This window comes from Zootoca vivipara, chromosome 7, assembly GCF_963506605.1.
Source record: "Zootoca vivipara chromosome 7, rZooViv1.1, whole genome shotgun sequence".
Classification (NCBI taxonomy): domain Eukaryota; kingdom Metazoa; phylum Chordata; class Lepidosauria; order Squamata; family Lacertidae; genus Zootoca; species Zootoca vivipara.
Genome location: NC_083282.1, coordinates 12,263,436 through 12,276,588, shown reverse-complemented (window position 1 = coordinate 12,276,588; position 13,153 = coordinate 12,263,436). Strand labels below are relative to the sequence as shown.

The window sequence follows — 13,153 nt, the reverse complement described above, 5'->3', positions numbered from 1 at the left end:
TAAATCTGGGGCTGTCCCTGAAAAATAGGGACGTCTGGAGGGTCTGCTAGCCCTTCTATTCATGGAAGTCTCTACTGGAACAAAAGTCCTTTGATGAGGGGAAGGATACTGTTGGATGAAACCCAAGGTGTTCACTCTGGTGTGTGTGGTCCTGTGTTCACTTCACTTGTCATTTTGACAAGGTTGCCATTCAGTCTATTATCTCTGTCTTCTCAGTGGTTCTTTCATCCCTCTCCTCCCCAAAATGGAGGTTCTCTGGGAAGAGGAAGATTCCACTCTGAGAGTCATAGTTCTGTGAGGGAACCAATGGTCTCCCAGAAGCTCTCACCACCCTTAACAAACTACAGTTCTCAGGATTCTTTGGGGGAAGCCATGGCTGTTTAAAGTACCACCATAGTGCTTTGACTGTATATAGCAATTGCAGTCCTAATTTGAAAAGGTACACATAAGAAGCAGCTAACCTGCATTGTAGAGAAGTGATGAAATCTGAGGTTCGGCTGGAATAGGAGGTACCAAAAGGGTAATTACATCAGTGGTGTCCTGGTTGTGGAGTTTCATCTCTACGGAAGTGTGCCTGATGCCTCCATTGCTATCTTTTAGGTTCCAGGTTAAGACATTTATGTTCTTTCAGAGATTTTAAAAGATAGGATTTTTTCAAAAAAGATCTTAAAGGAAAGGTGTGGGAATGTTCAGGGATGCAGGAGAGGATATATTGTTTGATTATATCCTTTCCAACTTGTGTTAACCAGTTCTACAATTTAGCAGAGTAGCATTCCCCTTTTTAAACTTGCACAGCGGATGTGTTTGCTCAGGCCCACTAAAGCCTCTAAAATAAGTTACCTGGTAATTTCCCCTTTAGTCTCTCATAAAAGAAATAGGCACTAGTCTTCTATAAAAGTATAAAAAGAGTTTACTCACTCCCTCATTCTGTTCACAGGTGGATCCCAGAAGGCAGACTTAAGTTACAAAAGTAATATACTTGGAAACTATTCCATAAGGAGACAGCTCCTTTATCCTCTCTTGGCTGGAGCCAAGAGAGCATCTTGGACTAAGCGGATGTTGCTTCTTCGATGAATGTAGTCAGAGAGAGAGAGAGAGAGATGGCAGCCAGTCCTATGCTTTTGTTACCTGCACAGGTGAGGCCACGCCCACCTCTGGTCACATGTAGAGGAAGTCTGTCCCAGCCTAGGAGGAAACAGGAAGTTCTGACTGGCTGGTCCAGACATCCCCTTTTTATGTCCACTCTAGGGATGTTGTGCTTGACTGCTCTGTGTTTCACATCCCACAAAAGAGAGTTATTAAATGTTTTAAATGAGACCCTCAAGGCCAAATTTCAACTGCATCTTCAGTTTGTTGTCAAGATTACAGGTGCAGAAGTCTCAATCCATATTGGAAATCTACCATCTTGGGAGGAGAGCTTTATTCCTTCTAGCATTGCCCACTGCACAACTGTAGTCTGGACAAAAATCAGCCCCTTGTGGAGCTATTGAGCTTAGGGGGGGGGATTCTAGCTCTTGCACCATGTTGGCAGGTGTGTGTGTGTGTGTGTCATTTTTGGCTGGATTGCAGCTGGGGAAAGGAAGGGATAAACCTCCCTGTCCCATATGCTGTAATCCCAAAAAGAGTTGAAAAATAAGTAAAAATAAAAGCCAAATACAGTACAAAACTGCACACTCTGAATTTAACATAATGTTAATGTGGTCTTGAGTTATCCATTCTGCTGCCTGAAAGTGGTCTTTGCATGTGTGATGAATTTGAAAGGTGCTCATGTTCTAACGTGTGGGGCTGCAGGTAGTATTTTAATTGTGCAATTGTGCTTTATTTTTACAAATGTGTTTGCGAATTGCTCTGGAATACATATGTATGGAGGGTGGTAAACAATACTATATGATAAAATGCCCCCCCCCCCGGGCTTGTGTTTCTCAGTGGGGCAGATTCATGTCCAAGCATTTTCACTGAACTCCTGATGAATGAATTTCAACTTTATTGAGGTCAAAAGGCTGTTCCAAGATAAAATGCCTACATTATATACTATTTTACCTCCTACTGTGAAAACTCCATTCAGCTACATATGCCAGTTTAATAAATGTGAGCAATAAATCCTAGAAAGTATAGAGATCTCTTAAAGCCATGAAGGTGTGGATCAAGTTTTAAAATAATAATAATAATAATAATAATAATAATAATAATAATATCACTAGATGAGAGTAAGTTTTAATTAATATACAGTATTTTTACATTTATATATTGTACATCTTAGGACACCAATCCTGGAAATGCAATAATACATGCACACTAAAAATGCTGAGATCATAACAGATGCAAGGCTTAAGCAATGTTGCTTATATTAATTTTAATGACTTGATCATAATTTTAGTTTAAGGGCAACACTTCCTCCCTCCTATCCTCCTCCTCCCAAGTGTCTCAAATAGCCAAGCACAATTTCTGCTGACTAAACACGCAGTGGATAGATAGGGGATTTCTTTTAATGAAGAATTACAGTGCAGTAGCATGTTGAGAGAGAACTCATTAAAGCTGGTGTGCAGTCAGTCAGTTTGCAAAGGTGGCCGTATTAGCTCACACAAAATGCTAGCGGTACAAATGAATCTGCAGGAAAGTGAGCAGAAAGGGAACTGCACCAAATGTTTCCCAGTTTCAATGATTTGAAGTAAAAAAACAAAAAACAAAACTGGCTATTTGGAGTAGAGATGCAGCTGCCTCAAAAGCAAACTACAATGTGAATGTGCACCTTTGTTGTTGCTGTTTAGTCATTTAGTCGTGTCTGACTCTTCGTGACCCCATGGACCAGAGCACGCCAGGCACTCCTGTCTTCCCCTTTCTGTGGGGTCCCCAGAATACGGCCCAGGGGCCACATTTTATTTTTTTATATTTTTTATATTTTTATATATATATAATTTTATATTTTTATAATTATTTTTATTAAGGATTTTGGGGGGTTACAAAGGTAGTGCAGTGTCTCATGCATCAGTTTTACACATCAATTTTACTTGTTGAGACATTATGAGGAGGGGGGAAAGAGGTGGGTGGGATGGGGAGTTGGGTGTGGTGGATTGTCAATGTTTCTGTTTTTCTTGTTATGTGTAGGGTTTCGGTGTCAGCGTCGTTTGTGCAGGTTCTCTGTTGTTTGTTCGTGCTTCTCTGTTGGTGAGAGAGGTCGGGATTCGTCTTAGGGTGTGATTGCTCATTTGTGGTTGGCTGTGATGATCTTTAGTTTCTTGTGTGAGTGGGGAGGGAGGGTGTTTTGATTAGGTTAGCCATATTGATTTGTATGCTGACGGTAAGTTTTTGTCGTTGTCTTGTTGGGCTGTATAAGTGATGAAGGGGAACCATACTGGGGTGAAGGTGTCTTCTTCTGTTTGTCCCCGTGTCAGTTTCAGCTTACTGGTTAGTTTTTCTAGTAGGGCCGTTTCCCATACAGCTTGGTACCATTGGACCATGCTTACCCCTGACAGGTCCCTCCAGTGCCTGGCTATGATGTTTCTTGTTGCTGGCAATAGGTTTTATGTGGCCCCCGGGGACCCCTGCTGTCCTCTCTTATTGGCACGGCACGGCTGCCCACTTCCGACCCAGAAAAGCGATGGAAATAGTTTGTGCGCATGCGCAAGCATCATTTCCAGTGTACTTCCAGGTCAGAGGAGGCTTCTGCACATTTGCACAAGCTATTTCTGGTGCTTTCCAGGTCGGGAGTGTGCCAGAAATAGCGCATGTGCATGGGTGCGCACGGCCACGTGCTCCCCCGCCCTCCGGCCCGCTGCACGATCGGCGCGGCGGGCATCCGGCCCAAAGCCGGGTAAGTTTGGGGACCCCTGATTCAAGGCTATTCTGCATGGTGTTTTTTCCTGGTAGCTGCTGCTGCTGTTTTATCCTTGGATTACTCATATGGGTGGTTGTCCCAACCAGGGGCCATGCAGTCAATAGGATGGCTTCGCAGTGTACACAGCCAATAAGATTTGGCTCCATTGTGATATCATAAGGAGCATGCAGAATTGAAAGCAGCTCCTTTCTTTCTGGTAGATTTTCCCTTAAAATCCCCTTCACCTATATTCATGTATGAAAGGAAAATATGGTTGTAAAGCCCATGATTCTCATCTAGCTTGACTTTGACCCCCAGATTCAATATAGGAAGCTGAGCCTGAGATATTGTGCCATGCCCAAGGTCACGTAAGGAGTCTATGGTAGGATTTTAGCTGGATGAAATTTTATCTAGGGGATTTCCTGTGTCATAGCCAAGTATCTTAGCATAAATTCCTCAATAACACTTGCGTGTTAAGTATGGTGATTGCTGCTATTATTATTATTATTATTATTATTATTATTATTATTATTATTATTATTTTATTTTATTTCCCTGCCACAGACCAATATGGCTAGCCTTCCAAAAGAAAGTAGCATGATGGTCACATGGGAAGGAGCAGAGCAAGCCTCTGCACTAATTTGGGTGACTCTTGAATAAACACATTTAAGAAGCTCCTTGGTCAATGTTAATTCCATCATCTGCAGCAATGGTTTAGGGGTGGTTATTTTATCAGTGGGACGACTGCAAAGAACTCTGGCTGAGATTTCATTAGAAATGGCATAGACCAACAACTAGAGAAAGGCATAAGCTCACAAATGCATCAAATTGACAGTGCACAAATATAGCTCAGTTGGTTAGGGTGTAGTGCTGATGATGCCAAAGTTGCAGGTTCGATCCCCGCATATTCCTGAATTGCAGTGGGTTGGGCAAGTTGATCCTCAGAGTCCCTTCCAACTTTACAATTCTGTGATTCTATACAGTAGTTCTAAATGTTGGCCCACTGAGACAGAAACTGCATACTTTGTATGTAAATCAAATACTGTACTCAAACTCACAGTGTGGATTCCATCCCATTCTTAGCACTTCTTAATTTCTCCTTTCTTTTATCCATTACTTTGGTAGATATAGATGGTGCACTCACGGAATGCCTGGAATCTCAAATTTATATTTGTCCACCCATGAGAATGTGATGCTAACCAAATGAGATTTGGTTGGGGCCATGCAGTCAGATGTCTGATCAGTCTGATGCTACTAATATATCCATCTCAGCTGGCTCTGTTTTTAAACTCTTCATTTTGTTTTCTCTTGATTATACTATGATGACAATCATAGTCAATTTATTCATCACATTGGGGTGATATGCACTGAAAATGCTTTAATTAATGATGCCAGTTATCTTGGGAGCCCCCATGGGAGCAGCCACTCAAAGGTTGAGGTTGCTTCTTGCATTCTGTTAAATTTGAAACTTTATATTCCAGCTCTGAGTGGTGAAACTGGAATTCTGTACAATTGAATACAATCCTTTCAGTTGTACTGTACACAAAAACTTCTGAGAGGAGTAAAAGGCATTTGCACATTAAAAGCAAGCTACTGTTGATGACTCTGTTCTTGAATATTAACCACATGTGTATGCAACTATGGGATGGAAAGTTGAAAACTAGTTGAATATTTGGGGTGGGTGTGACATTTTCCAGCAGTGAATATCACTTGATATCTATTGCTACCATGGTACCTCAGTTTATGAACACAATTGGTTCCAGAAGTCTGTTCATAAACTGAAGCGTTCATAAATTGAAGCGAACTTTCCCATTGAAAGTAATGGAAAGTGGATTAATCTGTTCCAGACGGTCCACGGAGTACTCAACCTGAAGCGTACTTAACCCGAAGCATGGGTGTAATTGGTTCCGTAAGTCTGTTCATAAACTGAAGCGTTCATAAACTGAAGCGAACTTTCCCATTGAAAGTAATGGAAAGTGAATTAATCCATTCCAGATGGGTCCGCGGCGTTCGTAAACCAAAAATTCGTAAACCAAGGTGTTCATAAACCGAGGTTCCACTGTATTTCATATTGTGGGAGTCATGAAACTAAGAGAGAAGGAGGAGAGGCCAAGCCCATTGCTTTCTTAAATATTAAAATAATACCAAATTTGAATTCACAGTTGCACCAAAATTTCATGACTGGCAAAACTGGGAAGGCTATTTCAGCCTTCATGGAGGACTGAAACTCTCCAGTAGTTCAGAAGAAGCTCAAAAAAAGGAAGGGTGGGAATGGATCAGCCCTATTGAAAACAGATTTCTTGTGGCAGGATGAAAATCACAGAGCAAAGTGTGGTGTGCTCACAGATCTCCCAGTGCGATTTGAAAAGACAAACAGACTTGGATGAAATAGTTGGGGTGGGTGGTGGGGGAAGAATGCATGTTTTCTCCTTTGCTGCAATGTATGCATTCTGGAAATGCAGGGAGCACAAGGCATGGCAACGGGCGTGACCACGTTAGAGCAGAAGGCAAATACCTGAAGAGAAAAGCACTCTGCGAGGCAGCGGTTTACACTGTTAAGTGCAAATTACCCTTCCACTGTGAGAAGCCTCGGGGAAGCCGGTGTCAGGCTGGAAAAGCATCAGACTGGAGGTTTCTAAAGCGGTGGCTTCCTTAGCAATGCAAAAGAGCAATCCGGTAGCACCGCTTGGGTCAGTTCAACGCTAATATGAGAACAGGTGAAAAATGGGCAGGACAGAGAGATGCGTACCGGTAGTATAGGCGAGGCAACTCTACACTAAGTATTCTTCCCCACATCCCTTAATATTCAAGCTAAAATAGGTAAGGATGATTGGGGAGGGTGTCTTTTGTTTTGTTTGCGGGGTGTCCCAGTGACTCAAGCACCGTCTTGTTCTTATGGCGAAGAGCAAGTAGATTAATAGGCGATCCCTTTTCTCTTAGCATTAGAAAATTAGATCATTTATCAGGATTACTTTTCTCATTGCCTTGCTGGGGTAAGCTGCTCGCACCTTCACTTTTCCACCCAATGACTCCACCTCAAGTGTTTCTGGAACTATTCTGGAGTCAGCCCCACTGAAATCTCTGGGATTTTCACTTCCGAGTCAACATGCGTGCAATGGGGGTGCAAGAAATCAAAGGAGGGATGCCCCCCTCCCTTCTTCGACATTAGAAAGCCAGGCGGGGTTGAGAGAGGGAGATTAGCACGGAGACTCCTAGCTGCGAAAGAGAAAGCGAGCGATCCCTCCGGTCAGTTTCATGCATGTTGCTCAAGTTCGCGCGTAGCAAAAATGCACGCGCGCACGCATGCTGGATTTCTGAGCCGAGACATCACGTGCGTCGTGCGGAGAGACTGGCTGGAGGGAGAGAAGCTGATCTCCCCGCCCTCTGGTTTGCAAGATCACCAAACCAGAAGGAGGCGATACCAGCTTCTCCGTCCCACAGAGACAAACCCAGCGGCCCCAGGGACCAGGGTCATCCTCTAAACCCTCTTTTGGTTCGAGCCTGTGCCATTATAACACCCCCACGGCGAGTCTTGCAAACTGGGTTATATACGCGTTGACTCAGAGAACTACTGCCTCCCTTCCCCAGTCGTCTCTTTAGCATCCCTCCTCCAGCTCCTTGCAAAATTAAAACAAACCCGGAAAGATCGGGCAGCTGGCTGGTTTCCTCAATGCCTTTCCCGGTTGGTTTCACGGGAGTTTTGCCTCCCGGCCCCGGCGTGTTGCGATTGTTGGGACAAAATTATTGAGAGAAGTAGCCTTGCACGGTTAGTATATAATGTAACCGAAGGGAAGGGCAGAGATTTCCACTGAGTCTCTGGAAGGAGTTTCTTTAGCAACCTGGGAAGAAGGTGGCGGGCTGATGTGCCAAGCCCTTCAAAAGCGAGGGAGAGAGAGAGTCTTTTCTTCCTGCCCACCCGATCTCCCCCCTCCTCCTCCCGAATCCTATTAGATCCTCCCCTCCAGCTCCCTAAATCAGCTCCGCCGCTATATCTATCAGGTTGAGACCAGCCTCTGCTGTAGTTCTCTCTGCGCCTCGCTTCTTCTCCAGCACCACCTGGCTCACTCGGTCTTGGGTTGCTGTGGTTTTTACGCACAGAGCCAGCCTCTCGTCGTCTCCGTTTCTTTGGATGAATATAATCTCGTCCACCTATTTTTTTGCCTTAAAGGATCAGCTTTAAAATCTCCGCTTCTCTGACTCTGAGCGCCCGCCCGCCCGCCCGCCTGCCTCCCCGCAACTCTTCCTTTGCATTTGTCCGGTCTCCCTTTATTTTATTTTTTTAATTTTCGCATCCATTCATTGTTTCCTGGGCTCTGTGGCAGGCACACACGCGTGCGTCCGGCACACCGCTTGCCCGGTGGTTCGTTGTTACTTGGGTCTCCCTCTCTCTCAGCGCCGCTAAGGAAGCTCTGGCGGACACCCCCACGTCACGCCGCCCATCGCTGTCCCTCACCACTGTTCTGAAGTGCATCCAAACCTCTGGAACTACAATGGGATGCGCGCTCGACTCGTGGAACCGCTTGCTGCCCAGACACCTCGCCTCCTGAAATTCCACCCGGTGAGTGCCTCGCCTTTTACGCACGTTAGATTTAAGGAAGCCTCCATCAGTTCCTCCCCACAATGTTTAGCGATCGCCAGTTTGATGAGCTATTGTCTCTGTGACTTTTTAAATTTTATTTTATTATTGGAGGGGGGGAGGGGAAGCTTAAATAAATCTATCGCTCTGCTGCTTTCCTATCCATTTAACTCCCGTTGATGCTATGGATATTCCATTCCTCCATTAACCCCTTCCTTCACGCAGACGCAGCAGAGAGAAAATGACGAGTTAGGGGGTGCACTGTGTATTGGGGGGTGCATTTCTTGGCGAGGCAAATTGCATCCCACATGTTACATTTCTGGAAGAAAATTATGTTGGGAGGCTGAAACAGATGGGGAGGGGGTGCTCTCTTGCCTTTCTCTCGCAGATGACAGGCGCACACACCAGATCCTTGTTTGTAAGCTCCGGGTTTTGATCGCGCCTTGGCTCGCTCACTTGAGACACATGGGACTCTCGCGTCTCCCCCAAAGGCACACCTAGCTCTGTGTGTCATTCGCACTATTGGTTTCGTGGCGTGCCAAACATCTGGGTTTCTAGGGGCTAACTTGTCAGGGGCTTGCGGTGGAAGATCGGGGGGGGGGGCTGGCATCGTCGCCCTTGGTGGGCATCCTATTCGGAGGGTTGGTGAGAGAGAAGAAGAAGATCTCACCCATAGCTCACATCTTTCGCGTTGGGGTGTCTCTCTGGCGCCATTTGGTCTTTGTGGGAGACTCTGCCCTCTACCAGATTTTCTGGGAGGGGTCTTAAAGAAGTATTTGGGGGAGAAGAAGGGCTGGGATCAACCAGTCCCTCAGTCCAAGAAAGGGGGAAGATTCCCCACCAGATTCGACTGGGAGGTGGGCTTGCTTAAGGGACCTTTCAAGGTGGTGCTTTTGGAATTGTGAAATCAAGAGTCGCATTTGGGTTGCGAATCCGCCCCCGCCCGCCCCCGGCCCCCCAACAGCTTCGCGATAGGGAACCAAACCGTTGTTGCATTTCACCCTCGGCATGCAAGGCAGATGCTATTTCACTGAGCTAGGGCTCCAAAACGCGGAGGAAGTCTGATTGTCTGGTCGGGGATCTCTCTTCCGGAGCTCACATCTTCTTGCAGATCTCTCTCTCTCTCGCTTACCTCTTCTGCGTTATTATTATTTGTGTAGAGTTTTTTTGTGAAAAATAAACTGCGCGAGGAACTGCAGGGACCGGAAAGAGAGATGAGCGTAACTTTTACTGTTGTCTGACTGTCTGTCTGTCTCTCTCTCTCTCGCACACACACACACACACACTTCATTGCATTAATATGCGATGGGCTATATACAATATATGCATACCAGTGTCGGGTAAATTTCGGGGCTATGGCAGCCGACACAGGCCAAGGATGCTTTACACACCTTGCCTGGCAGCAGACTTGGGTTAGCCATTTGGGGTCCATCCAGCAGGGAGCAGTTGCAGACAACTCTCACTCCCCGAAAAGCGTGTTTGTCAGATGTCTGTCTGCAAACACGTGTTGGTTGCATTCCCATTTTGGAATTAAGTCCAATCTGCCAGGTGGGCCCTTAGGCAAGCTTTCGGCCCCTCATCTACCTAATGCTGACCCATCTTACGGGGTTCTTGCTGTTGCTGTTTTTGTGAATAATTGCCAGGGGTCCTTTACCTTTACCTTTTTTAATACCGTATATAAAAAAGCATGAAGACTCTCGAAAGCAGCCTGTAAATGCATTATAATTCCTGCCAGTTCTGTACTCGCAAGCGACCATTAGGGAGAGCGAAGGGGGCAAATGTCCCTCCCAGTGAGTGGCAGATATGAGCGTATGTGTCCCCCCCCTCCCCGTTCTGCGGCAGGCTGTGGTGGTCGTTAAAATGCAGTCTCACGATTACTACAGGTGGACGCGCTTGCTCCTTAGTCTAACCCTCAGAACTACTTATTGTCATCGGCATACCTAACGCTTGGAGTAGCTGTTCTCCAGCAGAGACTTGTGTGGAACCTTTGGACCTTCCAGATGTTGCTAGACTCCAGATCCCGTCACCTCTGGCCATTAGCCACACTCGCTTGATGGGTGGCGTGGTGTGGGGAGGTTGAGTTTAAATCCTCATGGCCGCAGGTTAGCCTCACCAGTGCCCTGGAATTTAGGGGTTCCTCGTCGGAATTCCAGAACCACCTTTGATGATCAGATCCTTGGGATAAAAGGAAAGCCATTGCCCTCATCATGCCCTCCTTCTTATCAGTCTCCTACGACACTTCTCTGACCCACGTCTGGGGACATAATATTGGACCAGACAGACCAAAGCTAATCTTCTTTAGGACAGCGATGCGCGTGGATGAATTATTCCCACTTTAATCCGTCTCTGGAGTGAAGGGACCTAAGGACACTTTAAAGGGGGGGGGGGGTTATAAAGCGTGGACGTCCCCCCCCCCGGATCTCGAAGAGAAGATCCGGTTGGCAAGAGCTGCTCCGGTTTAATTAAACCGGAGTAAAGCCCCCCTCCCTTCCGCCCACCCCCTTCCGCGTGTCCTTCCCAGCTGTTCTGCCACCAGCTGGAGCGAAGGAAGACGAGTCACCTTGCTCAGGCGGGCGGTGCGTGGTTTTTCGCAGCAGAGTCTCCAGCCTCACCAAGAGAAGAAGATCCCCCTCTGTCTCTTTCTCTGCCTCCTTGCCAAAGCTGCCCTTCCCCTTCCACCCTCTTCCGACAGAACTTGTGCAATTAGACCGATCCCCAAGCAGAGCTAGTCGGTTGCACTTCCGAGGAGCTGCAGCCGAGCTCGCAGCAGCTGCAGCCGAGCTAGCTCAACTCATGGGGATCCGGAAACTTTGAGCATCATCAGATAGATGCGCTTCAGAGGACGCCAGACGCGGGCGAGCCAGCTATAGGTAAGGGATTCCGCGTTGTCTCTCTCTCTCCTAACAAGCTACCCGAAGGTGAACTGTACCACTGGGTTTGGAGTCATCGTGTGAAGGGGGGGGGGTACAATTTGGTGCAAGGAGGGTGAAGGAGAGAGAAGGTGGGTGCTGAGATGCTCCCGGTGTCAGTGAAAAGAACTTGGTGACAGTGGCGAGAGATGGCAACAGGGGGTCGAGTTTGGGTGTAAAACGGGGGGGGGGGGGCAGCGGCGGTTGCCAGGCTGTGCAGGGGAGGGGAGGCGAGCAAACATCCTTCTGCGCATCGCTTGCAAATAAATCAATGCAATTAATGGTGTCTTAATGGGCATTTGCAGGCAGCGAGCGAGCAAGCGGCATGCTTCACAGGCGAAAATCTCCATCAGCCTTAATGTGTTGTTTCTTGTTCAATACTATTTACCGGGGGTGTGGAGGCACCGCTAGGAATGCCACACCAATCAGGAAAGATGTGGGGAGGGGGGGAAAGATAAAATCCTAAAGCTCATTCGGCAGCCTGTGACATTTTTGGCTTGTGTGATTTGATTTTTAAAGAGGTGGCACAGCTCAATAATAATGTGGGGTGGGAGGAATAATTCTCCCTTAAGGGGCATGATCTCCAGACAACAAAACAGATGTAGTCTCCCCCCTCTTTTTTTTAATGGACCAGGATTATGATGATCACCTCTGTTCCAGTCCAAGCTTTGATGACTCGTTGATGCAAGTTTTCAGTATGGGCTGGACAGAGAGACTAGGCAGGGTTTACACGGATCAGTATGCAAAGTACAAGAGGGTGCACATTTGTTGTGTGGCTTTCCCCCTGCTTGCGCTGCTAGCCTTCATTGAAATGCAGCTCAGAATATGGTGACTTTTCCCTTTCATTGCAAGGTATGGCAGCCATGGTTCTGTTCATTTCCCTAGTTTCAGGGAATTGCAGAGTGCACGAGGAACCTGACTACAGCCAAAATGAAAGGCCAGGGTGGATGGAGTGGGAATGTGAGAAGATTTGGGTGTGGGTGGTTTTGCGCATTGTGTCCCATGCCCACTTTAGAACAAAGTGAGATGAATCTATAGCACGTTGTCTATTGTTGGTCCTGTAATGCTTTGCCAGGCATCAAGGATATCTGCACCCAATCACCAGCCATATGGTAGGACACTGACCACTTCGCCATGTGGTTTCATGCACACTGGCATGCAATGAGGACTGTAGCTCAGGGGTAGAACCTCAGCTTTCCATGCAAAAGTTCCCAGGTTCCATCCATATAAGAGCTGGGCAACCCTGAAGTTGTCAGTCAGTGAAGAAAATCCTGAGTTGGGTGGACCATTGGTTTAATTCGGTGAAATGTTGCTTTGGTGGTCCTTTCTCAATTGTCACATACTATCCTCTGCATTCATGCTCTAGTAGAAGTTACACAGGAAAGGAATACACAGGCAGAGGAACAAGGAGCTCAGTAAATCCCTTCCCTGAAGTTACAACTCCATTAATTTGGCATCTGCCTCACCTGATTTCCCTTGGGGGCTGCACGCATGGTGCCATCGGCATATGAATGCATGAACTGTAAGCACTGAATCTGTGGTGATATGAAATCTCTTACATGTAATAACACTCTGCTGGCCTGTTCATGCCTAGGAAGACCCCAAATTGGAAAATATGCAGAGGTTGAACCAGCTCCCCAAAATGCTCCCCTGTTCTACCCCATGAAAGGAGATTCTGACTTAACATCAGGGAAAACTTTTTGACAGTAGGAGCTGTTTGACGGTGGAACGGTCTTCCTTGGGAGCTTGTGAATTCTCCTTCCTTGGATGGCCATCTCTTATGGATGCTTGGGCTGAGATTCCTGCATTGGAATTATGAGGCATAAGCATTAACCAGACTTCCTTCCTTCCTTC

The 13,153-nt window shown here is 46.6% G+C and overlaps 1 protein-coding gene across 1 annotated transcript in view; it reads left to right on the top strand.

Annotated features, from left to right (window-relative positions):
* Positions 1–11,122: 11,122 nt before the first annotated feature.
* BRINP3 (BMP/retinoic acid inducible neural specific 3) overlaps positions 11,123–13,153 on the top strand; it is a 229,375-nt gene continuing 227,344 nt past the window's right edge. Inside the window, exon 1 of the mRNA XM_035123029.2 lies at positions 11,123–11,260. The gene's annotated coding sequence lies outside the window, so the exon portion shown is untranslated. The remainder of the gene's footprint in view (positions 11,261–13,153) is intronic.